We start from the raw sequence: 22,160 nt of genomic DNA, 5'->3' as shown, positions 1-22,160 counted from the left end.
TGAAGAACACGTTTCTTAGAGAGGTGCACTTGTCTCGTAGAACGAGACACAGTCCGTGGCCCTATGGCGCAAGGGATAACGCGTCTGACAACGGATCGGAAGATTCCAGCTTCTGATCCTGGCACGGTCGGCATTTTGTTAGTTGCCAACGCGCAGCTCGGCAGTGGATTTCGTATGTCGCCGCATCGAGGAGTGCAGTGTTATTCCTGTGCATCTCGCAGCTGCATGTCGAGGTGATGGTGGTAAATGCCGCTGCCTGCAAGCGTCAGCGTAGCGTCAGTCGAGCAAAGTCGAGACAAGTCAAGCTGAGAGCTGTAGGAGATGTTGCGCAATTAAATGTACGCGTGTGAAAGCCACGCAGACAACACTGTCCAAGTGTCCCACGTGATGTGACGAAGAGCTAGAACACCCCCACACAGCAGCGTGGCGCAGTGGAAGCGTGCTGGGCCCATAACCCAGAGGTCCGTGGATCGAAACCACGCTCTGCTAAAATTATATCTTTTGCTGATTGTGTCGAGATCGATTACTACGCGTGGAGAGTCGGCATTAACAGCGAACCCCATAATTAGAAAGTGTGAGGAATGCGAGAACTACTTCCTACGATGTAGCATTTTGCAGCAAGTTAATGGCAAAGTTAATGCTCTTCCACCCCACACGCGCAACACTCGAGCAGATTTGTGAGATAAAAGTCGCGCCTCCCCGGCGGGGAATCGAACCCCGGTCTCCCGCGTGACAGGCGGGGATACTAACCACTATACTACCGAGGAAGACGCACCTACCGCATATAATGCACATTAAACTTGTTGGCGTAGCTGATACATCTGAAATCTAGCCTCCAGATGCTGTCAGCTGTTACGACATAAAAGTATGCCCCAGGTGAGGCTCGAATTACAACCCCGGCATTGCTCACGGCTACTGCCTTATAAGTACCGTGCGCTAACCAATTGCGCCACTGGGGCTACAGCCAAACGCTCTCAATTAGCCATATTCACTTTGCTGCAAACCAGTGGTGGCCACAAATACATACGATCGCCACCTGCGGCCACACTGCGACTTTGGCACCTAACTACGAATGCTTCGTGCTATTCGTGTTTCATATGCTACGCTTACATGCACATCAACTGCCTCTAGTCAACGAAAAAACGCAGAAAAACGCGCGCCTTGCCTCCTGCTACCTGTCGAACAGCGGGCGCAGATATGTGGCAAGGTCCAAGCTCTGCAAGCGCACCGCGACCACGCCGCTGGACGAGAAGTGCCTTCCTTGGGAGCTTGCAGAGCCCTGAAGAACACGTTTCTTAGAGAGGTGCACTTGTCTCGTAGAACGAGACACAGTCCGTGGCCCTATGGCGCAAGGGATAACGCGTCTGACAACGGATCGGAAGATTCCAGCTTCTGATCCTGGCACGGTCGGCATTTTGTTAGTTGCCAACGCGCAGCTCGGCAGTGGATTTCGTATGTCGCCGCATCGAGGAGTGCAGTGTTATTCCTGTGCATCTCGCAGCTGCATGTCGAGGTGATGGTGGTAAATGCCGCTGCCTGCAAGCGTCAGCGTAGCGTCAGTCGAGCAAAGTCGAGACAAGTCAAGCTGAGAGCTGTAGGAGATGTTGCGCAATTAAATGTACGCGTGTGAAAGCCACGCAGACAACACTGTCCAAGTGTCCCACGTGATGTGACGAAGAGCTAGAACACCCCCACACAGCAGCGTGGCGCAGTGGAAGCGTGCTGGGCCCATAACCCAGAGGTCAGTGGATCGAAACCACGCTCTGCTAAAATTATATCTTTTGCTGATTGTGTCGAGATCGATTACTACGCGTGGAGAGTCGGCATTAACAGCGAACCCCATAATTAGAAAGTGTGAGGAATGCGAGAACTACTTCCTACGATGTAGCATTTTGCAGCAAGTTAATGGCAAAGTTAATGCTCTTCCACCCCACACGCGCAACACTCGAGCAGATTTGTGAGATAAAAGTCGCGCCTCCCCGGCGGGGAATCGAACCCCGGTCTCCCGCGTGACAGGCGGGGATACTAACCACTATACTACCGAGGAAGACGCACCTACCGCATATAATGCACATTAAACTTGTTGGCGTAGCTGATACATCTGAAATCTAGCCTCCAGATGCTGTCAGCTGTTACGACATAAAAGTATGCCCCAGGTGAGGCTCGAATTACAACCCCGGCATTGCTCACGGCTACTGCCTTATAAGTACCGTGCGCTAACCAATTGCGCCACTGGGGCTACAGCCAAACGCTCTCAATTAGCCATATTCACTTTGCTGCAAACCAGTGGTGGCCACAAATACATACGATCGCCACCTGCGGCCACACTGCGACTTTGGCACCTAACTACGAATGCTTCGTGCTATTCGTGTTTCATATGCTACGCTTACATGCACATCAACTGCCTCTAGTCAACGAAAAAACGCAGAAAAACGCGCGCCTTGCCTCCTGCTACCTGTCGAACAGCGGGCGCAGATATGTGGCAAGGTCCAAGCTCTGCAAGCGCACCGCGACCACGCCGCTGGACGAGAAGTGCCTTCCTTGGGAGCTTGCAGAGCCCTGAAGAACACGTTTCTTAGAGAGGTGCACTTGTCTCGTAGAACGAGACACAGTCCGTGGCCCTATGGCGCAAGGGATAACGCGTCTGACAACGGATCGGAAGATTCCAGCTTCTGATCCTGGCACGGTCGGCATTTTGTTAGTTGCCAACGCGCAGCTCGGCAGTGGATTTCGTATGTCGCCGCATCGAGGAGTGCAGTGTTATTCCTGTGCATCTCGCAGCTGCATGTCGAGGTGATGGTGGTAAATGCCGCTGCCTGCAAGCGTCAGCGTAGCGTCAGTCGAGCAAAGTCGAGACAAGTCAAGCTGAGAGCTGTAGGAGATGTTGCGCAATTAAATGTACGCGTGTGAAAGCCACGCAGACAACACTGTCCAAGTGTCCCACGTGATGTGACGAAGAGCTAGAACACCCCCACACAGCAGAGTGGCGCAGTGGAAGCGTGCTGGGCCCATAACCCAGAGGTCCGTGGATCGAAACCACGCTCTGCTAAAATTATATCTTTTGCTGATTGTGTCGAGATCGATTACTACGCGTGGAGAGTCGGCATTAACAGCGAACCCCATAATTAGAAAGTGTGAGGAATGCGAGAACTACTTCCTACGATGTAGCATTTTGCAGCAAGTTAATGGCAAAGTTAATGCTCTTCCACCCCACACGCGCAACACTCGAGCAGATTTGTGAGATAAAAGTCGCGCCTCCCCGGCGGGGAATCGAACCCCGGTCTCCCGCGTGACAGGCGGGGATACTAACCACTATACTACCGAGGAAGACGCACCTACCGCATATAATGCACATTAAACTTGTTGGCGTAGCTGATACATCTGAAATCTAGCCTCCAGATGCTGTCAGCTGTTACGACATAAAAGTATGCCCCAGGTGAGGCTCGAATTACAACCCCGGCATTGCTCACGGCTACTGCCTTATAAGTACCGTGCGCTAACCAATTGCGCCACTGGGGCTACAGCCAAACGCTCTCAATTAGCCATATTCACTTTGCTGCAAACCAGTGGTGGCCACAAATACATACGATCGCCACCTGCGGCCACACTGCGACTTTGGCACCTAACTACGAATGCTTCGTGCTATTCGTGTTTCATATGCTACGCTTACATGCACATCAACTGCCTCTAGTCAACGAAAAAACGCAGAAAAACGCGCGCCTTGCCTCCTGCTACCTGTCGAACAGCGGGCGCAGATATGTGGCAAGGTCCAAGCTCTGCAAGCGCACCGCGACCACGCCGCTGGACGAGAAGTGCCTTCCTTGGGAGCTTGCAGAGCCCTGAAGAACACGTTTCTTAGAGAGGTGCACTTGTCTCGTAGAACGAGACACAGTCCGTGGCCCTATGGCGCAAGGGATAACGCGTCTGACAACGGATCGGAAGATTCCAGCTTCTGATCCTGGCACGGTCGGCATTTTGTTAGTTGCCAACGCGCAGCTCGGCAGTGGATTTCGTATGTCGCCGCATCGAGGAGTGCAGTGTTATTCCTGTGCATCTCGCAGCTGCATGTCGAGGTGATGGTGGTAAATGCCGCTGCCTGCAAGCGTCAGCGTAGCGTCAGTCGAGCAAAGTCGAGACAAGTCAAGCTGAGAGCTGTAGGAGATGTTGCGCAATTAAATGTACGCGTGTGAAAGCCACGCAGACAACACTGTCCAAGTGTCCCACGTGATGTGACGAAGAGCTACAACACCCCCACACAGCAGAGTGGCGCAGTGGAAGCGTGCTGGGCCCATAACCCAGAGGTCCGTGGATCGAAACCACGCTCTGCTAAAATTATATCTTTTGCTGATTGTGTCGAGATCGATTACTACGCGTGGAGAGTCGGCATTAACAGCGAACCCCATAATTAGAAAGTGTGAGGAATGCGAGAACTACTTCCTACGATGTAGCATTTTGCAGCAAGTTAATGGCAAAGTTAATGCTCTTCCACCCCACACGCGCAACACTCGAGCAGATTTGTGAGATAAAAGTCGCGCCTCCCCGGCGGGGAATCGAACCCCGGTCTCCCGCGTGACAGGCGGGGATACTAACCACTATACTACCGAGGAAGACGCACCTACCGCATATAATGCACATTAAACTTGTTGGCGTAGCTGATACATCTGAAATCTAGCCTCCAGATGCTGTCAGCTGTTACGACATAAAAGTATGCCCCAGGTGAGGCTCGAATTACAACCCCGGCATTGCTCACGGCTACTGCCTTATAAGTACCGTGCGCTAACCAATTGCGCCACTGGGGCTACAGCCAAACGCTCTCAATTAGCCATATTCACTTTGCTGCAAACCAGTGGTGGCCACAAATACATACGATCGCCACCTGCGGCCACACTGCGACTTTGGCACCTAACTACGAATGCTTCGTGCTATTCGTGTTTCATATGCTACGCTTACATGCACATCAACTGCCTCTAGTCAACGAAAAAACGCAGAAAAACGCGCGCCTTGCCTCCTGCTACCTGTCGAACAGCGGGCGCAGATATGTGGCAAGGTCCAAGCTCTGCAAGCGCACCGCGACCACGCCGCTGGACGAGAAGTGCCTTCCTTGGGAGCTTGCAGAGCCCTGAAGAACACGTTTCTTAGAGAGGTGCACTTGTCTCGTAGAACGAGACACAGTCCGTGGCCCTATGGCGCAAGGGATAACGCGTCTGACAACGGATCGGAAGATTCCAGCTTCTGATCCTGGCACGGTCGGCATTTTGTTAGTTGCCAACGCGCAGCTCGGCAGTGGATTTCGTATGTCGCCGCATCGAGGAGTGCAGTGTTATTCCTGTGCATCTCGCAGCTGCATGTCGAGGTGATGGTGGTAAATGCCGCTGCCTGCAAGCGTCAGCGTAGCGTCAGTCGAGCAAAGTCGAGACAAGTCAAGCTGAGAGCTGTAGGAGATGTTGCGCAATTAAATGTACGCGTGTGAAAGCCACGCAGACAACACTGTCCAAGTGTCCCACGTGATGTGACGAAGAGCTAGAACACCCCCACACAGCAGAGTGGCGCAGTGGAAGCGTGCTGGGCCCATAACCCAGAGGTCCGTGGATCGAAACCACGCTCTGCTAAAATTATATCTTTTGCTGATTGTGTCGAGATCGATTACTACGCGTGGAGAGTCGGCATTAACAGCGAACCCCATAATTAGAAAGTGTGAGGAATGCGAGAACTACTTCCTACGATGTAGCATTTTGCAGCAAGTTAATGGCAAAGTTAATGCTCTTCCACCCCACACGCGCAACACTCGAGCAGATTTGTGAGATAAAAGTCGCGCCTCCCCGGCGGGGAATCGAACCCCGGTCTCCCGCGTGACAGGCGGGGATACTAACCACTATACTACCGAGGAAGACGCACCTACCGCATATAATGCACATTAAACTTGTTGGCGTAGCTGATACATCTGAAATCTAGCCTCCAGATGCTGTCAGCTGTTACGACATAAAAGTATGCCCCAGGTGAGGCTCGAATTACAACCCCGGCATTGCTCACGGCTACTGCCTTATAAGTACCGTGCGCTAACCAATTGCGCCACTGGGGCTACAGCCAAACGCTCTCAATTAGCCATATTCACTTTGCTGCAAACCAGTGGTGGCCACAAATACATACGATCGCCACCTGCGGCCACACTGCGACTTTGGCACCTAACTACGAATGCTTCGTGCTATTCGTGTTTCATATGCTACGCTTACATGCACATCAACTGCCTCTAGTCAACGAAAAAACGCAGAAAAACGCGCGCCTTGCCTCCTGCTACCTGTCGAACAGCGGGCGCAGATATGTGGCAAGGTCCAAGCTCTGCAAGCGCACCGCGACCACGCCGCTGGACGAGAAGTGCCTTCCTTGGGAGCTTGCAGAGCCCTGAAGAACACGTTTCTTAGAGAGGTGCACTTGTCTCGTAGAACGAGACACAGTCCGTGGCCCTATGGCGCAAGGGATAACGCGTCTGACAACGGATCGGAAGATTCCAGCTTCTGATCCTGGCACGGTCGGCATTTTGTTAGTTGCCAACGCGCAGCTCGGCAGTGGATTTCGTATGTCGCCGCATCGAGGAGTGCAGTGTTATTCCTGTGCATCTCGCAGCTGCATGTCGAGGTGATGGTGGTAAATGCCGCTGCCTGCAAGCGTCAGCGTAGCGTCAGTCGAGCAAAGTCGAGACAAGTCAAGCTGAGAGCTGTAGGAGATGTTGCGCAATTAAATGTACGCGTGTGAAAGCCACGCAGACAACACTGTCCAAGTGTCCCACGTGATGTGACGAAGAGCTAGAACACCCCCACACAGCAGAGTGGCGCAGTGGAAGCGTGCTGGGCCCATAACCCAGAGGTCCGTGGATCGAAACCACGCTCTGCTAAAATTATATCTTTTGCTGATTGTGTCGAGATCGATTACTACGCGTGGAGAGTCGGCATTAACAGCGAACCCCATAATTAGAAAGTGTGAGGAATGCGAGAACTACTTCCTACGATGTAGCATTTTGCAGCAAGTTAATGGCAAAGTTAATGCTCTTCCACCCCACACGCGCAACACTCGAGCAGATTTGTGAGATAAAAGTCGCGCCTCCCCGGCGGGGAATCGAACCCCGGTCTCCCGCGTGACAGGCGGGGATACTAACCACTATACTACCGAGGAAGACGCACCTACCGCATATAATGCACATTAAACTTGTTGGCGTAGCTGATACATCTGAAATCTAGCCTCCAGATGCTATCAGCTGTTACGACATAAAAGTATGCCCCAGGTGAGGCTCGAACTCACAACCCCGGCATTGCTCACGGCTACTGCCTTATAAGTACCGTGCGCTAACCAATTGCGCCACTGGGGCTACAGCCAAACGCTCTCAATTAGCCATATTCACTTTGCTGCAAACCAGTGGTGGCCACAAATACATACGATCGCCACCTGCGGCCACACTGCGACTTTGGCACCTAACTACGAATGCTTCGTGCTATTCGTGTTTCATATGCTACGCTTACATGCACATCAACTGCCTCTAGTCAACGAAAAAACGCAGAAAAACGCGCGCCTTGCCTCCTGCTACCTGTCGAACAGCGGGCGCAGATATGTGGCAAGGTCCAAGCTCTGCAAGCGCACCGCGACCACGCCGCTGGACGAGAAGTGCCTTCCTTGGGAGCTTGCAGAGCCCTGAAGAACACGTTTCTTAGAGAGGTGCACTTGTCTCGTAGAACGAGACACAGTCCGTGGCCCTATGGCGCAAGGGATAACGCGTCTGACAACGGATCGGAAGATTCCAGCTTCTGATCCTGGCACGGTCGGCATTTTGTTAGTTGCCAACGCGCAGCTCGGCAGTGGATTTCGTATGTCGCCGCATCGAGGAGTGCAGTGTTATTCCTGTGCATCTCGCAGCTGCATGTCGAGGTGATGGTGGTAAATGCCGCTGCCTGCAAGCGTCAGCGTAGCGTCAGTCGAGCAAAGTCGAGACAAGTCAAGCTGAGAGCTGTAGGAGATGTTGCGCAATTAAATGTACGCGTGTGAAAGCCACGCAGACAACACTGTCCAAGTGTCCCACGTGATGTGACGAAGAGCTAGAACACCCCCACACAGCAGAGTGGCGCAGTGGAAGCGTGCTGGGCCCATAACCCAGAGGTCCGTGGATCGAAACCACGCTCTGCTAAAATTATATCTTTTGCTGATTGTGTCGAGATCGATTACTACGCGTGGAGAGTCGGCATTAACAGCGAACCCCATAATTAGAAAGTGTGAGGAATGCGAGAACTACTTCCTACGATGTAGCATTTTGCAGCAAGTTAATGGCAAAGTTAATGCTCTTCCACCCCACACGCGCAACACTCGAGCAGATTTGTGAGATAAAAGTCGCGCCTCCCCGGCGGGGAATCGAACCCCGGTCTCCCGCGTGACAGGCGGGGATACTAACCACTATACTACCGAGGAAGACGCACCTACCGCATATAATGCACATTAAACTTGTTGGCGTAGCTGATACATCTGAAATCTAGCCTCCAGATGCTGTCAGCTGTTACGACATAAAAGTATGCCCCAGGTGAGGCTCGAATTACAACCCCGGCATTGCTCACGGCTACTGCCTTATAAGTACCGTGCGCTAACCAATTGCGCCACTGGGGCTACAGCCAAACGCTCTCAATTAGCCATATTCACTTTGCTGCAAACCAGTGGTGGCCACAAATACATACGATCGCCACCTGCGGCCACACTGCGACTTTGGCACCTAACTACGAATGCTTCGTGCTATTCGTGTTTCATATGCTACGCTTACATGCACATCAACTGCCTCTAGTCAACGAAAAAACGCAGAAAAACGCGCGCCTTGCCTCCTGCTACCTGTCGAACAGCGGGCGCAGATATGTGGCAAGGTCCAAGCTCTGCAAGCGCACCGCGACCACGCCGCTGGACGAGAAGTGCCTTCCTTGGGAGCTTGCAGAGCCCTGAAGAACACGTTTCTTAGAGAGGTGCACTTGTCTCGTAGAACGAGACACAGTCCGTGGCCCTATGGCGCAAGGGATAACGCGTCTGACAACGGATCGGAAGATTCCAGCTTCTGATCCTGGCACGGTCGGCATTTTGTTAGTTGCCAACGCGCAGCTCGGCAGTGGATTTCGTATGTCGCCGCATCGAGGAGTGCAGTGTTATTCCTGTGCATCTCGCAGCTGCATGTCGAGGTGATGGTGGTAAATGCCGCTGCCTGCAAGCGTCAGCGTAGCGTCAGTCGAGCAAAGTCGAGACAAGTCAAGCTGAGAGCTGTAGGAGATGTTGCGCAATTAAATGTACGCGTGTGAAAGCCACGCAGACAACACTGTCCAAGTGTCCCACGTGATGTGACGAAGAGCTAGAACACCCCCACACAGCAGAGTGGCGCAGTGGAAGCGTGCTGGGCCCATAACCCAGAGGTCCGTGGATCGAAACCACGCTCTGCTAAAATTATATCTTTTGCTGATTGTGTCGAGATCGATTACTACGCGTGGAGAGTCGGCATTAACAGCGAACCCCATAATTAGAAAGTGTGAGGAATGCGAGAACTACTTCCTACGATGTAGCATTTTGCAGCAAGTTAATGGCAAAGTTAATGCTCTTCCACCCCACACGCGCAACACTCGAGCAGATTTGTGAGATAAAAGTCGCGCCTCCCCGGCGGGGAATCGAACCCCGGTCTCCCGCGTGACAGGCGGGGATACTAACCACTATACTACCGAGGAAGACGCACCTACCGCATATAATGCACATTAAACTTGTTGGCGTAGCTGATACATCTGAAATCTAGCCTCCAGATGCTGTCAGCTGTTACGACATAAAAGTATGCCCCAGGTGAGGCTCGAATTACAACCCCGGCATTGCTCACGGCTACTGCCTTATAAGTACCGTGCGCTAACCAATTGCGCCACTGGGGCTACAGCCAAACGCTCTCAATTAGCCATATTCACTTTGCTGCAAACCAGTGGTGGCCACAAATACATACGATCGCCACCTGCGGCCACACTGCGACTTTGGCACCTAACTACGAATGCTTCGTGCTATTCGTGTTTCATATGCTACGCTTACATGCACATCAACTGCCTCTAGTCAACGAAAAAACGCAGAAAAACGCGCGCCTTGCCTCCTGCTACCTGTCGAACAGCGGGCGCAGATATGTGGCAAGGTCCAAGCTCTGCAAGCGCACCGCGACCACGCCGCTGGACGAGAAGTGCCTTCCTTGGGAGCTTGCAGAGCCCTGAAGAACACGTTTCTTAGAGAGGTGCACTTGTCTCGTAGAACGAGACACAGTCCGTGGCCCTATGGCGCAAGGGATAACGCGTCTGACAACGGATCGGAAGATTCCAGCTTCTGATCCTGGCACGGTCGGCATTTTGTTAGTTGCCAACGCGCAGCTCGGCAGTGGATTTCGTATGTCGCCGCATCGAGGAGTGCAGTGTTATTCCTGTGCATCTCGCAGCTGCATGTCGAGGTGATGGTGGTAAATGCCGCTGCCTGCAAGCGTCAGCGTAGCGTCAGTCGAGCAAAGTCGAGACAAGTCAAGCTGAGAGCTGTAGGAGATGTTGCGCAATTAAATGTACGCGTGTGAAAGCCACGCAGACAACACTGTCCAAGTGTCCCACGTGATGTGACGAAGAGCTAGAACACCCCCACACAGCAGAGTGGCGCAGTGGAAGCGTGCTGGGCCCATAACCCAGAGGTCCGTGGATCGAAACCACGCTCTGCTAAAATTATATCTTTTGCTGATTGTGTCGAGATCGATTACTACGCGTGGAGAGTCGGCATTAACAGCGAACCCCATAATTAGAAAGTGTGAGGAATGCGAGAACTACTTCCTACGATGTAGCATTTTGCAGCAAGTTAATGGCAAAGTTAATGCTCTTCCACCCCACACGCGCAACACTCGAGCAGATTTGTGAGATAAAAGTCGCGCCTCCCCGGCGGGGAATCGAACCCCGGTCTCCCGCGTGACAGGCGGGGATACTAACCACTATACTACCGAGGAAGACGCACCTACCGCATATAATGCACATTAAACTTGTTGGCGTAGCTGATACATCTGAAATCTAGCCTCCAGATGCTGTCAGCTGTTACGACATAAAAGTATGCCCCAGGTGAGGCTCGAATTACAACCCCGGCATTGCTCACGGCTACTGCCTTATAAGTACCGTGCGCTAACCAATTGCGCCACTGGGGCTACAGCCAAACGCTCTCAATTAGCCATATTCACTTTGCTGCAAACCAGTGGTGGCCACAAATACATACGATCGCCACCTGCGGCCACACTGCGACTTTGGCACCTAACTACGAATGCTTCGTGCTATTCGTGTTTCATATGCTACGCTTACATGCACATCAACTGCCTCTAGTCAACGAAAAAACGCAGAAAAACGCGCGCCTTGCCTCCTGCTACCTGTCGAACAGCGGGCGCAGATATGTGGCAAGGTCCAAGCTCTGCAAGCGCACCGCGACCACGCCGCTGGACGAGAAGTGCCTTCCTTGGGAGCTTGCAGAGCCCTGAAGAACACGTTTCTTAGAGAGGTGCACTTGTCTCGTAGAACGAGACACAGTCCGTGGCCCTATGGCGCAAGGGATAACGCGTCTGACAACGGATCGGAAGATTCCAGCTTCTGATCCTGGCACGGTCGGCATTTTGTTAGTTGCCAACGCGCAGCTCGGCAGTGGATTTCGTATGTCGCCGCATCGAGGAGTGCAGTGTTATTCCTGTGCATCTCGCAGCTGCATGTCGAGGTGATGGTGGTAAATGCCGCTGCCTGCAAGCGTCAGCGTAGCGTCAGTCGAGCAAAGTCGAGACAAGTCAAGCTGAGAGCTGTAGGAGATGTTGCGCAATTAAATGTACGCGTGTGAAAGCCACGCAGACAACACTGTCCAAGTGTCCCACGTGATGTGACGAAGAGCTAGAACACCCCCACACAGCAGAGTGGCGCAGTGGAAGCGTGCTGGGCCCATAACCCAGAGGTCCGTGGATCGAAACCACGCTCTGCTAAAATTATATCTTTTGCTGATTGTGTCGAGATCGATTACTACGCGTGGAGAGTCGGCATTAACAGCGAACCCCATAATTAGAAAGTGTGAGGAATGCGAGAACTACTTCCTACGATGTAGCATTTTGCAGCAAGTTAATGGCAAAGTTAATGCTCTTCCACCCCACACGCGCAACACTCGAGCAGATTTGTGAGATAAAAATCGCGCCTCCCCGGCGGGGAATCGAACCCCGGTCTCCCGCGTGACAGGCGGGGATACTAACCACTATACTACCGAGGAAGACGCACCTACCGCATATAATGCACATTAAACTTGTTGGCGTAGCTGATACATCTGAAATCTAGCCTCCAGATGCTGTCAGCTGTTACGACATAAAAGTATGCCCCAGGTGAGGCTCGAACTCACAACCCCGGCATTGCTCACGGCTACTGCCTTATAAGTACCGTGCGCTAACCAATTGCGCCACTGGGGCTACAGCCAAACGCTCTCAATTAGCCATATTCACTTTGCTGCAAACCAGTGGTGGCCACAAATACATACGATCGCCACCTGCGGCCACACTGCGACTTTGGCACCTAACTACGAATGCTTCGTGCTATTCGTGTTTCATATGCTACGCTTACATGCACATCAACTGCCTCTAGTCAACGAAAAAACGCAGAAAAACGCGCGCCTTGCCTCCTGCTACCTGTCGAACAGCGGGCGCAGATATGTGGCAAGGTCCAAGCTCTGCAAGCGCACCGCGACCACGCCGCTGGACGAGAAGTGCCTTCCTTGGGAGCTTGCAGAGCCCTGAAGAACACGTTTCTTAGAGAGGTGCACTTGTCTCGTAGAACGAGACACAGTCCGTGGCCCTATGGCGCAAGGGATAACGCGTCTGACAACGGATCGGAAGATTCCAGCTTCTGATCCTGGCACGGTCGGCATTTTGTTAGTTGCCAACGCGCAGCTCGGCAGTGGATTTCGTATGTCGCCGCATCGAGGAGTGCAGTGTTATTCCTGTGCATCTCGCAGCTGCATGTCGAGGTGATGGTGGTAAATGCCGCTGCCTGCAAGCGTCAGCGTAGCGTCAGTCGAGCAAAGTCGAGACAAGTCAAGCTGAGAGCTGTAGGAGATGTTGCGCAATTAAATGTACGCGTGTGAAAGCCACGCAGACAACACTGTCCAAGTGTCCCACGTGATGTGACGAAGAGCTAGAACACCCCCACACAGCAGAGTGGCGCAGTGGAAGCGTGCTGGGCCCATAACCCAGAGGTCCGTGGATCGAAACCACGCTCTGCTAAAATTATATCTTTTGCTGATTGTGTCGAGATCGATTACTACGCGTGGAGAGTCGGCATTAACAGCGAACCCCATAATTAGAAAGTGTGAGGAATGCGAGAACTACTTCCTACGATGTAGCATTTTGCAGCAAGTTAATGGCAAAGTTAATGCTCTTCCACCCCACACGCGCAACACTCGAGCAGATTTGTGAGATAAAAGTCGCGCCTCCCCGGCGGGGAATCGAACCCCGGTCTCCCGCGTGACAGGCGGGGATACTAACCACTATACTACCGAGGAAGACGCACCTACCGCATATAATGCACATTAAACTTGTTGGCGTAGCTGATACATCTGAAATCTAGCCTCCAGATGCTGTCAGCTGTTACGACATAAAAGTATGCCCCAGGTGAGGCTCGAATTACAACCCCGGCATTGCTCACGGCTACTGCCTTATAAGTACCGTGCGCTAACCAATTGCGCCACTGGGGCTACAGCCAAACGCTCTCAATTAGCCATATTCACTTTGCTGCAAACCAGTGGTGGCCACAAATACATACGATCGCCACCTGCGGCCACACTGCGACTTTGGCACCTAACTACGAATGCTTCGTGCTATTCGTGTTTCATATGCTACGCTTACATGCACATCAACTGCCTCTAGTCAACGAAAAAACGCAGAAAAACGCGCGCCTTGCCTCCTGCTACCTGTCGAACAGCGGGCGCAGATATGTGGCAAGGTCCAAGCTCTGCAAGCGCACCGCGACCACGCCGCTGGACGAGAAGTGCCTTCCTTGGGAGCTTGCAGAGCCCTGAAGAACACGTTTCTTAGAGAGGTGCACTTGTCTCGTAGAACGAGACACAGTCCGTGGCCCTATGGCGCAAGGGATAACGCGTCTGACAACGGATCGGAAGATTCCAGCTTCTGATCCTGGCACGGTCGGCATTTTGTTAGTTGCCAACGCGCAGCTCGGCAGTGGATTTCGTATGTCGCCGCATCGAGGAGTGCAGTGTTATTCCTGTGCATCTCGCAGCTGCATGTCGAGGTGATGGTGGTAAATGCCGCTGCCTGCAAGCGTCAGCGTAGCGTCAGTCGAGCAAAGTCGAGACAAGTCAAGCTGAGAGCTGTAGGAGATGTTGCGCAATTAAATGTACGCGTGTGAAAGCCACGCAGACAACACTGTCCAAGTGTCCCACGTGATGTGACGAAGAGCTAGAACACCCCCACACAGCAGAGTGGCGCAGTGGAAGCGTGCTGGGCCCATAACCCAGAGGTCCGTGGATCGAAACCACGCTCTGCTAAAATTATATCTTTTGCTGATTGTGTCGAGATCGATTACTACGCGTGGAGAGTCGGCATTAACAGCGAACCCCATAATTAGAAAGTGTGAGGAATGCGAGAACTACTTCCTACGATGTAGCATTTTGCAGCAAGTTAATGGCAAAGTTAATGCTCTTCCACCCCACACGCGCAACACTCGAGCAGATTTGTGAGATAAAAGTCGCGCCTCCCCGGCGGGGAATCGAACCCCGGTCTCCCGCGTGACAGGCGGGGATACTAACCACTATACTACCGAGGAAGACGCACCTACCGCATATAATGCACATTAAACTTGTTGGCGTAGCTGATACATCTGAAATCTAGCCTCCAGATGCTGTCAGCTGTTACGACATAAAAGTATGCCCCAGGTGAGGCTCGAATTACAACCCCGGCATTGCTCACGGCTACTGCCTTATAAGTACCGTGCGCTAACCAATTGCGCCACTGGGGCTACAGCCAAACGCTCTCAATTAGCCATATTCACTTTGCTGCAAACCAGTGGTGGCCACAAATACATACGATCGCCACCTGCGGCCACACTGCGACTTTGGCACCTAACTACGAATGCTTCGTGCTATTCGTGTTTCATATGCTACGCTTACATGCACATCAACTGCCTCTAGTCAACGAAAAAACGCAGAAAAACGCGCGCCTTGCCTCCTGCTACCTGTCGAACAGCGGGCGCAGATATGTGGCAAGGTCCAAGCTCTGCAAGCGCACCGCGACCACGCCGCTGGACGAGAAGTGCCTTCCTTGGGAGCTTGCAGAGCCCTGAAGAACACGTTTCTTAGAGAGGTGCACTTGTCTCGTAGAACGAGACACAGTCCGTGGCCCTATGGCGCAAGGGATAACGCGTCTGACAACGGATCGGAAGATTCCAGCTTCTGATCCTGGCACGGTCGGCATTTTGTTAGTTGCCAACGCGCAGCTCGGCAGTGGATTTCGTATGTCGCCGCATCGAGGAGTGCAGTGTTATTCCTGTGCATCTCGCAGCTGCATGTCGAGGTGATGGTGGTAAATGCCGCTGCCTGCAAGCGTCAGCGTAGCGTCAGTCGAGCAAAGTCGAGACAAGTCAAGCTGAGAGCTGTAGGAGATGTTGCGCAATTAAATGTACGCGTGTGAAAGCCACGCAGACAACACTGTCCAAGTGTCCCACGTGATGTGACGAAGAGCTAGAACACCCCCACACAGCAGAGTGGCGCAGTGGAAGCGTGCTGGGCCCATAACCCAGAGGTCCGTGGATCGAAACCACGCTCTGCTAAAATTATATCTTTTGCTGATTGTGTCGAGATCGATTACTACGCGTGGAGAGTCGGCATTAACAGCGAACCCCATAATTAGAAAGTGTGAGGAATGCGAGAACTACTTCCTACGATGTAGCATTTTGCAGCAAGTTAATGGCAAAGTTAATGCTCTTCCACCCCACACGCGCAACACTCGAGCAGATTTGTGAGATAAAAGTCGCGCCTCCCCGGCGGGGAATCGAACCCCGGTCTCCCGCGTGACAGGCGGGGATACTAACCACTATACTACCGAGGAAGACGCACCTACCGCATATAATGCACATTAAACTTGTTGGCGTAGCTGATACATCTGAAATCTAGCCTCCAGATGCTGTCAGCTGTTACGACATAAAAGTATGCCCCAGGTGAGGCTCGAATTACAACCCCGGCATTGCTCACGGCTACTGCCTTATAAGTACCGTGCGCTAACCAATTGCGCCACTGGGGCTACAGCCAAACGCTCTCAATTAGCCATATTCACTTTGCTGCAAACCAGTGGTGGCCACAAATACATACGATCGCCACCTGCGGCCACACTGCGACTTTGGCACCTAACTACGAATGCTTCGTGCTATTCGTGTTTCATATGCTACGCTTACATGCACATCAACTGCCTCTAGTCAACGAAAAAACGCAGAAAAACGCGCGCCTTGCCTCCTGCTACCTGTCGAACAGCGGGCGCAGATATGTGGCAAGGTCCAAGCTCTGCAAGCGCACCGCGACCACGCCGCTGGACGAGAAGTGCCTTCCTTGGGAGCTTGCAGAGCCCTGAAGAACACGTTTCTTAGAGAGGTGCACTTGTCTCGACACTAGATCGCGTGTTCGTGGCCCTATGGCGCAAGGGATAACGCGTCTGACAACGGATCGGAAGATTCCAGCTTCTGATCCTGGCACGGTCGGCATTTTGTTAGTTGCCAACGCGCAGCTCGGCAGTGGATTTCGTATGTCGCCGCATCGAGGAGTGCAGTGTTATTCCTGTGCATCTCGCAGCTGCATGTCGAGGTGATGGTGGTAAATGCCGCTGCCTGCAAGCGTCAGCGTAGCGTCAGTCGAGCAAAGTCGAGACAAGTCAAGCTGAGAGCTGTAGGAGATGTTGCGCAATTAAATGTACGCGTGTGAAAGCCACGCAGACAACACTGTCCAAGTGTCCCACGTGATGTGACGAAGAGCTAGAACACCCCCACACAGCAGAGTGGCGCAGTGGAAGCGTGCTGGGCCCATAACCCAGAGGTCCGTGGATCGAAACCACGCTCTGCTAAAATTATATCTTTTGCTGATTGTGTCGAGATCGATTACTACGCGTGGAGAGTCGGCATTAACAGCGAACCCCATAATTAGAAAGTGTGAGGAATGCGAGAACTACTTCCTACGATGTAGCATTTTGCAGCAAGTTAATGGCAAAGTTAATGCTCTTCCACCCCACACGCGCAACACTCGAGCAGATTTGTGAGATAAAAATCGCGCCTCCCCGGCGGGGAATCGAACCCCGGTCTCCCGCGTGACAGGCGGGGATACTAACCACTATACTACCGAGGAAGACGCACCTACCGCATATAATGCACATTAAACTTGTTGGCGTAGCTGATACATCTGAAATCTAGCCTCCAGATGCTGTCAGCTGTTACGACATAAAAGTATGCCCCAGGTGAGGCTCGAACTCACAACCCCGGCATTGCTCACGGCTACTGCCTTATAAGTACCGTGCGCTAACCAATTGCGCCACTGGGGCTACAGCCAAACGCTCTCAATTAGCCATATTCACTTTGCTGCAAACCAGTGGTGGCCACAAATACATACGATCGCCACCTGCGGCCACACTGCGACTTTGGCACCTAACTACGAATGCTTCGTGCTATTCGTGTTTCATATGCTACGCTTACATGCACATCAACTGCCTCTAGTCAACGAAAAAACGCAGAAAAACGCGCGCCTTGCCTCCTGCTACCTGTCGAACAGCGGGCGCAGATATGTGGCAAGGTCCAAGCTCTGCAAGCGCACCGCGACCACGCCGCTGGACGAGAAGTGCCTTCCTTGGGAGCTTGCAGAGCCCTGAAGAACACGTTTCTTAGAGAGGTGCACTTGTCTCGTAGAACGAGACACAGTCCGTGGCCCTATGGCGCAAGGGATAACGCGTCTGACAACGGATCGGAAGATTCCAGCTTCTGATCCTGGCACGGTCGGCATTTTGTTAGTTGCCAACGCGCAGCTCGGCAGTGGATTTCGTATGTCGCCGCATCGAGGAGTGCAGTGTTATTCCTGTGCATCTCGCAGCTGCATGTCGAGGTGATGGTGGTAAATGCCGCTGCCTGCAAGCGTCAGCGTAGCGTCAGTCGAGCAAAGTCGAGACAAGTCAAGCTGAGAGCTGTAGGAGATGTTGCGCAATTAAATGTACGCGTGTGAAAGCCACGCAGACAACACTGTCCAAGTGTCCCACGTGATGTGACGAAGAGCTAGAACACCCCCACACAGCAGAGTGGCGCAGTGGAAGCGTGCTGGGCCCATAACCCAGAGGTCCGTGGATCGAAACCACGCTCTGCTAAAATTATATCTTTTGCTGATTGTGTCGAGATCGATTACTACGCGTGGAGAGTCGGCATTAACAGCGAACCCCATAATTAGAAAGTGTGAGGAATGCGAGAACTACTTCCTACGATGTAGCATTTTGCAGCAAGTTAATGGCAAAGTTAATGCTCTTCCACCCCACACGCGCAACACTCGAGCAGATTTGTGAGATAAAAGTCGCGCCTCCCCGGCGGGGAATCGAACCCCGGTCTCCCGCGTGACAGGCGGGGATACTAACCACTATACTACCGAGGAAGACGCACCTACCGCATATAATGCACATTAAACTTGTTGGCGTAGCTGATACATCTGAAATCTAGCCTCCAGATGCTGTCAGCTGTTACGACATAAAAGTATGCCCCAGGTGAGGCTCGAATTACAACCCCGGCATTGCTCACGGCTACTGCCTTATAAGTACCGTGCGCTAACCAATTGCGCCACTGGGGCTACAGCCAAACGCTCTCAATTAGCCATATTCACTTTGCTGCAAACCAGTGGTGGCCACAAATACATACGATCGCCACCTGCGGCCACACTGCGACTTTGGCACCTAACTACGAATGCTTCGTGCTATTCGTGTTTCATATGCTACGCTTACATGCACATCAACTGCCTCTAGTCAACGAAAAAACGCAGAAAAACGCGCGCCTTGCCTCCTGCTACCTGTCGAACAGCGGGCGCAGATATGTGGCAAGGTCCAAGCTCTGCAAGCGCACCGCGACCACGCCGCTGGACGAGAAGTGCCTTCCTTGGGAGCTTGCAGAGCCCTGAAGAACACGTTTCTTAGAGAGGTGCACTTGTCTCGTAGAACGAGACACAGTCCGTGGCCCTATGGCGCAAGGGATAACGCGTCTGACAACGGATCGGAAGATTCCAGCTTCTGATCCTGGCACGGTCGGCATTTTGTTAGTTGCCAACGCGCAGCTCGGCAGTGGATTTCGTATGTCGCCGCATCGAGGAGTGCAGTGTTATTCCTGTGCATCTCGCAGCTGCATGTCGAGGTGATGGTGGTAAATGCCGCTGCCTGCAAGCGTCAGCGTAGCGTCAGTCGAGCAAAGTCGAGACAAGTCAAGCTGAGAGCTGTAGGAGATGTTGCGCAATTAAATGTACGCGTGTGAAAGCCACGCAGACAACACTGTCCAAGTGTCCCACGTGATGTGACGAAGAGCTAGAACACCCCCACACAGCAGAGTGGCGCAGTGGAAGCGTGCTGGGCCCATAACCCAGAGGTCCGTGGATCGAAACCACGCTCTGCTAAAATTATATCTTTTGCTGATTGTGTCGAGATCGATTACTACGCGTGGAGAGTCGGCATTAACAGCGAACCCCATAATTAGAAAGTGTGAGGAATGCGAGAACTACTTCCTACGATGTAGCATTTTGCAGCAAGTTAATGGCAAAGTTAATGCTCTTCCACCCCACACGCGCAACACTCGAGCAGATTTGTGAGATAAAAATCGCACCTCCCCGGCGGGGAATCGAACCCCGGTCTCCCGCGTGACAGGCGGGGATACTAACCACTATACTACCGAGGAAGACGCACCTACCGCATATAATGCACATTAAACTTGTTGGCGTAGCTGATACATCTGAAATCTAGCCTCCAGATGCTGTCAGCTGTTACGACATAAAAGTATGCCCCAGGTGAGGCTCGAACTCACAACCCCGGCATTGCTCACGGCTACTGCCTTATAAGTACCGTGCGCTAACCAATTGCGCCACTGGGGCTACAGCCAAACGCTCTCAATTAGCCATATTCACTTTGCTGCAAACCAGTGGTGGCCACAAATACATACGATCGCCACCTGCGGCCACACTGCGACTTTGGCACCTAACTACGAATGCTTCGTGCTATTCGTGTTTCATATGCTACGCTTACATGCACATCAACTGCCTCTAGTCAACGAAAAAACGCAGAAAAACGCGCGCCTTGCCTCCTGCTACCTGTCGAACAGCGGGCGCAGATATGTGGCAAGGTCCAAGCTCTGCAAGCGCACCGCGACCACGCCGCTGGACGAGAAGTGCCTTCCTTGGGAGCTTGCAGAGCCCTGAAGAACACGTTTCTTAGAGAGGTGCACTTGTCTCGTAGAACGAGACACAGTCCGTGGCCCTATGGCGCAAGGGATAACGCGTCTGACAACGGATCGGAAGATTCCAGCTTCTGATCCTGGCACGGTCGGCATTTTGTTAGTTGCCAACGCGCAGCTCGGCAGTGGATTTCGTATGTCGCCGCATCGAGGAGTGCAGTGTTATTCCTGTGCATCTCGCAGCTGCATGTCGAGGTGATGGTGGTAAATGCCGCTGCCTGCAAGCGTCAGCGTAGCGTCAGTCGAGCAAAGTCGAGACAAGTCAAGCTGAGAGCTGTAGGAGATGTTGCGCAATTAAATGTACGCGTGTGAAAGCCACGCAGACAACACTGTCCAAGTGTCCCACGTGATGTGACGAAGAGCTAGAACACCCCCACACAGCAGAGTGGCGCAGTGGAAGCGTGCTGGGCCCATAACCCAGAGGTCCGTGGATCGAAACCACGCTCTGCTAAAATTATATCTTTTGCTGATTGTGTCGAGATCGATTACTACGCGTGGAGAGTCGGCATTAACAGCGAACCCCATAATTAGAAAGTGTGAGGAATGCGAGAACTACTTCCTACGATGTAGCATTTTGCAGCAAGTTAATGGCAAAGTTAATGCTCTTCCACCCCACACGCGCAACACTCGAGCAGATTTGTGAGATAAAAATCGCACCTCCCCGGCGGGGAATCGAACCCCGGTCTCCCGCGTGACAGGCGGGGATACTAACCACTATACTACCGAGGAAGACGCACCTACCGCATATAATGCACATTAAACTTGTTGGCGTAGCTGATACATCTGAAATCTAGCCTCCAGATGCTGTCAGCTGTTACGACATAAAAGTATGCCCCAGGTGAGGCTCGAACTCACAACCCCGGCATTGCTCACGGCTACTGCCTTATAAGTACCGTGCGCTAACCAATTGCGCCACTGGGGCTACAGCCAAACGCTCTCAATTAGCCATATTCACTTTGCTGCAAACCAGTGGTGGCCACAAATACATACGATCGCCACCTGCGGCCACACTGCGACTTTGGCACCTAACTACGAATGCTTCGTGCTATTCGTGTTTCATATGCTACGCTTACATGCACATCAACTGCCTCTAGTCAACGAAAAAACGCAGAAAAACGCGCGCCTTGCCTCCTGCTACCTGTCGAACAGCGGGCGCAGATATGTGGCAAGGTCCAAGCTCTGCAAGCGCACCGCGACCACGCCGCTGGACGAGAAGTGCCTTCCTTGGGAGCTTGCAGAGCCCTGAAGAACACGTTTCTTAGAGAGGTGCACTTGTCTCGTAGAACGAGACACAGTCCGTGGCCCTATGGCGCAAGGGATAACGCGTCTGACAACGGATCGGAAGATTCCAGCTTCTGATCCTGGCACGGTCGGCATTTTGTTAGTTGCCAACGCGCAGCTCGGCAGTGGATTTCGTATGTCGCCGCATCGAGGAGTGCAGTGTTATTCCTGTGCATCTCGCAGCTGCATGTCGAGGTGATGGTGGTAAATGCCGCTGCCTGCAAGCGTCAGCGTAGCGTCAGTCGAGCAAAGTCGAGACAAGTCAAGCTGAGAGCTGTAGGAGATGTTGCGCAATTAAATGTACGCGTGTGAAAGCCACGCAGACAACACTGTCCAAGTGTCCCACGTGATGTGACG

General features: G+C 52.7%; 38 non-coding genes across 38 annotated transcripts; 16 read left to right on the top strand and 22 right to left on the bottom strand.

Annotated features, from left to right (window-relative positions):
• Positions 1–417: 417 nt before the first annotated feature.
• On the top strand, positions 418–489 carry Trnam-cau (transfer RNA methionine (anticodon CAU)). Its single transcript has one exon. It is a non-coding gene; the product is annotated as a tRNA-Met (tRNA).
• A 206-nt stretch (positions 490–695) lies between these two features.
• Trnad-guc (transfer RNA aspartic acid (anticodon GUC)) lies at positions 696–767 on the bottom strand. The gene has a single exon. It is a non-coding gene; the product is annotated as a tRNA-Asp (tRNA).
• Positions 768–1,975: 1,208 nt separating this feature from the next.
• On the bottom strand, positions 1,976–2,047 carry Trnad-guc (transfer RNA aspartic acid (anticodon GUC)). The gene has a single exon. It is a non-coding gene; the product is annotated as a tRNA-Asp (tRNA).
• A 930-nt stretch (positions 2,048–2,977) lies between these two features.
• Trnam-cau (transfer RNA methionine (anticodon CAU)) lies at positions 2,978–3,049 on the top strand. The gene has a single exon. It is a non-coding gene; the product is annotated as a tRNA-Met (tRNA).
• Positions 3,050–3,255: 206 nt separating this feature from the next.
• On the bottom strand, positions 3,256–3,327 carry Trnad-guc (transfer RNA aspartic acid (anticodon GUC)). The gene has a single exon. It is a non-coding gene; the product is annotated as a tRNA-Asp (tRNA).
• A 930-nt stretch (positions 3,328–4,257) lies between these two features.
• Trnam-cau (transfer RNA methionine (anticodon CAU)) lies at positions 4,258–4,329 on the top strand. The gene has a single exon. It is a non-coding gene; the product is annotated as a tRNA-Met (tRNA).
• Positions 4,330–4,535: 206 nt separating this feature from the next.
• On the bottom strand, positions 4,536–4,607 carry Trnad-guc (transfer RNA aspartic acid (anticodon GUC)). Its single transcript has one exon. It is a non-coding gene; the product is annotated as a tRNA-Asp (tRNA).
• A 930-nt stretch (positions 4,608–5,537) lies between these two features.
• On the top strand, positions 5,538–5,609 carry Trnam-cau (transfer RNA methionine (anticodon CAU)). The gene has a single exon. It is a non-coding gene; the product is annotated as a tRNA-Met (tRNA).
• A 206-nt stretch (positions 5,610–5,815) lies between these two features.
• On the bottom strand, positions 5,816–5,887 carry Trnad-guc (transfer RNA aspartic acid (anticodon GUC)). The gene has a single exon. It is a non-coding gene; the product is annotated as a tRNA-Asp (tRNA).
• A 930-nt stretch (positions 5,888–6,817) lies between these two features.
• Positions 6,818–6,889, top strand: Trnam-cau (transfer RNA methionine (anticodon CAU)). The gene has a single exon. It is a non-coding gene; the product is annotated as a tRNA-Met (tRNA).
• Positions 6,890–7,095: 206 nt separating this feature from the next.
• Positions 7,096–7,167, bottom strand: Trnad-guc (transfer RNA aspartic acid (anticodon GUC)). Its single transcript has one exon. It is a non-coding gene; the product is annotated as a tRNA-Asp (tRNA).
• Positions 7,168–7,268: 101 nt separating this feature from the next.
• Trnai-uau (transfer RNA isoleucine (anticodon UAU)) lies at positions 7,269–7,360 on the bottom strand. The gene is given in 2 exon segments: positions 7,269–7,304; positions 7,323–7,360. It is a non-coding gene; the product is annotated as a tRNA-Ile (tRNA).
• A 738-nt stretch (positions 7,361–8,098) lies between these two features.
• Positions 8,099–8,170, top strand: Trnam-cau (transfer RNA methionine (anticodon CAU)). Its single transcript has one exon. It is a non-coding gene; the product is annotated as a tRNA-Met (tRNA).
• A 206-nt stretch (positions 8,171–8,376) lies between these two features.
• On the bottom strand, positions 8,377–8,448 carry Trnad-guc (transfer RNA aspartic acid (anticodon GUC)). Its single transcript has one exon. It is a non-coding gene; the product is annotated as a tRNA-Asp (tRNA).
• Positions 8,449–9,378: 930 nt separating this feature from the next.
• On the top strand, positions 9,379–9,450 carry Trnam-cau (transfer RNA methionine (anticodon CAU)). Its single transcript has one exon. It is a non-coding gene; the product is annotated as a tRNA-Met (tRNA).
• A 206-nt stretch (positions 9,451–9,656) lies between these two features.
• On the bottom strand, positions 9,657–9,728 carry Trnad-guc (transfer RNA aspartic acid (anticodon GUC)). Its single transcript has one exon. It is a non-coding gene; the product is annotated as a tRNA-Asp (tRNA).
• A 930-nt stretch (positions 9,729–10,658) lies between these two features.
• On the top strand, positions 10,659–10,730 carry Trnam-cau (transfer RNA methionine (anticodon CAU)). The gene has a single exon. It is a non-coding gene; the product is annotated as a tRNA-Met (tRNA).
• Positions 10,731–10,936: 206 nt separating this feature from the next.
• Positions 10,937–11,008, bottom strand: Trnad-guc (transfer RNA aspartic acid (anticodon GUC)). The gene has a single exon. It is a non-coding gene; the product is annotated as a tRNA-Asp (tRNA).
• A 930-nt stretch (positions 11,009–11,938) lies between these two features.
• Trnam-cau (transfer RNA methionine (anticodon CAU)) lies at positions 11,939–12,010 on the top strand. Its single transcript has one exon. It is a non-coding gene; the product is annotated as a tRNA-Met (tRNA).
• A 206-nt stretch (positions 12,011–12,216) lies between these two features.
• Trnad-guc (transfer RNA aspartic acid (anticodon GUC)) lies at positions 12,217–12,288 on the bottom strand. The gene has a single exon. It is a non-coding gene; the product is annotated as a tRNA-Asp (tRNA).
• Positions 12,289–12,389: 101 nt separating this feature from the next.
• On the bottom strand, positions 12,390–12,481 carry Trnai-uau (transfer RNA isoleucine (anticodon UAU)). Its single transcript is given in 2 exon segments — positions 12,390–12,425; positions 12,444–12,481. It is a non-coding gene; the product is annotated as a tRNA-Ile (tRNA).
• Positions 12,482–13,219: 738 nt separating this feature from the next.
• Positions 13,220–13,291, top strand: Trnam-cau (transfer RNA methionine (anticodon CAU)). The gene has a single exon. It is a non-coding gene; the product is annotated as a tRNA-Met (tRNA).
• Positions 13,292–13,497: 206 nt separating this feature from the next.
• Positions 13,498–13,569, bottom strand: Trnad-guc (transfer RNA aspartic acid (anticodon GUC)). Its single transcript has one exon. It is a non-coding gene; the product is annotated as a tRNA-Asp (tRNA).
• Positions 13,570–14,499: 930 nt separating this feature from the next.
• Positions 14,500–14,571, top strand: Trnam-cau (transfer RNA methionine (anticodon CAU)). Its single transcript has one exon. It is a non-coding gene; the product is annotated as a tRNA-Met (tRNA).
• Positions 14,572–14,777: 206 nt separating this feature from the next.
• On the bottom strand, positions 14,778–14,849 carry Trnad-guc (transfer RNA aspartic acid (anticodon GUC)). The gene has a single exon. It is a non-coding gene; the product is annotated as a tRNA-Asp (tRNA).
• A 930-nt stretch (positions 14,850–15,779) lies between these two features.
• On the top strand, positions 15,780–15,851 carry Trnam-cau (transfer RNA methionine (anticodon CAU)). The gene has a single exon. It is a non-coding gene; the product is annotated as a tRNA-Met (tRNA).
• Positions 15,852–16,057: 206 nt separating this feature from the next.
• Trnad-guc (transfer RNA aspartic acid (anticodon GUC)) lies at positions 16,058–16,129 on the bottom strand. The gene has a single exon. It is a non-coding gene; the product is annotated as a tRNA-Asp (tRNA).
• A 930-nt stretch (positions 16,130–17,059) lies between these two features.
• Positions 17,060–17,131, top strand: Trnam-cau (transfer RNA methionine (anticodon CAU)). Its single transcript has one exon. It is a non-coding gene; the product is annotated as a tRNA-Met (tRNA).
• Positions 17,132–17,337: 206 nt separating this feature from the next.
• Positions 17,338–17,409, bottom strand: Trnad-guc (transfer RNA aspartic acid (anticodon GUC)). Its single transcript has one exon. It is a non-coding gene; the product is annotated as a tRNA-Asp (tRNA).
• Positions 17,410–17,510: 101 nt separating this feature from the next.
• On the bottom strand, positions 17,511–17,602 carry Trnai-uau (transfer RNA isoleucine (anticodon UAU)). Its single transcript is given in 2 exon segments — positions 17,511–17,546; positions 17,565–17,602. It is a non-coding gene; the product is annotated as a tRNA-Ile (tRNA).
• Positions 17,603–18,340: 738 nt separating this feature from the next.
• Trnam-cau (transfer RNA methionine (anticodon CAU)) lies at positions 18,341–18,412 on the top strand. The gene has a single exon. It is a non-coding gene; the product is annotated as a tRNA-Met (tRNA).
• Positions 18,413–18,618: 206 nt separating this feature from the next.
• Positions 18,619–18,690, bottom strand: Trnad-guc (transfer RNA aspartic acid (anticodon GUC)). The gene has a single exon. It is a non-coding gene; the product is annotated as a tRNA-Asp (tRNA).
• Positions 18,691–19,620: 930 nt separating this feature from the next.
• Positions 19,621–19,692, top strand: Trnam-cau (transfer RNA methionine (anticodon CAU)). The gene has a single exon. It is a non-coding gene; the product is annotated as a tRNA-Met (tRNA).
• A 206-nt stretch (positions 19,693–19,898) lies between these two features.
• On the bottom strand, positions 19,899–19,970 carry Trnad-guc (transfer RNA aspartic acid (anticodon GUC)). The gene has a single exon. It is a non-coding gene; the product is annotated as a tRNA-Asp (tRNA).
• A 101-nt stretch (positions 19,971–20,071) lies between these two features.
• Trnai-uau (transfer RNA isoleucine (anticodon UAU)) lies at positions 20,072–20,163 on the bottom strand. The gene is given in 2 exon segments: positions 20,072–20,107; positions 20,126–20,163. It is a non-coding gene; the product is annotated as a tRNA-Ile (tRNA).
• A 738-nt stretch (positions 20,164–20,901) lies between these two features.
• On the top strand, positions 20,902–20,973 carry Trnam-cau (transfer RNA methionine (anticodon CAU)). Its single transcript has one exon. It is a non-coding gene; the product is annotated as a tRNA-Met (tRNA).
• Positions 20,974–21,179: 206 nt separating this feature from the next.
• Positions 21,180–21,251, bottom strand: Trnad-guc (transfer RNA aspartic acid (anticodon GUC)). The gene has a single exon. It is a non-coding gene; the product is annotated as a tRNA-Asp (tRNA).
• A 101-nt stretch (positions 21,252–21,352) lies between these two features.
• On the bottom strand, positions 21,353–21,444 carry Trnai-uau (transfer RNA isoleucine (anticodon UAU)). Its single transcript is given in 2 exon segments — positions 21,353–21,388; positions 21,407–21,444. It is a non-coding gene; the product is annotated as a tRNA-Ile (tRNA).
• Between the last annotated feature and the right edge of the window lie 716 nt (positions 21,445–22,160).

The sequence above is a fragment of the Schistocerca gregaria genome, chromosome 8 (genome assembly GCF_023897955.1).
Source record: "Schistocerca gregaria isolate iqSchGreg1 chromosome 8, iqSchGreg1.2, whole genome shotgun sequence".
Lineage (NCBI taxonomy): Eukaryota > Metazoa > Arthropoda > Insecta > Orthoptera > Acrididae > Schistocerca > Schistocerca gregaria.
The sequence above is the reverse complement of the archived record's forward strand: the minus strand, read 5'-3'. Positions and strand labels throughout refer to the sequence as shown.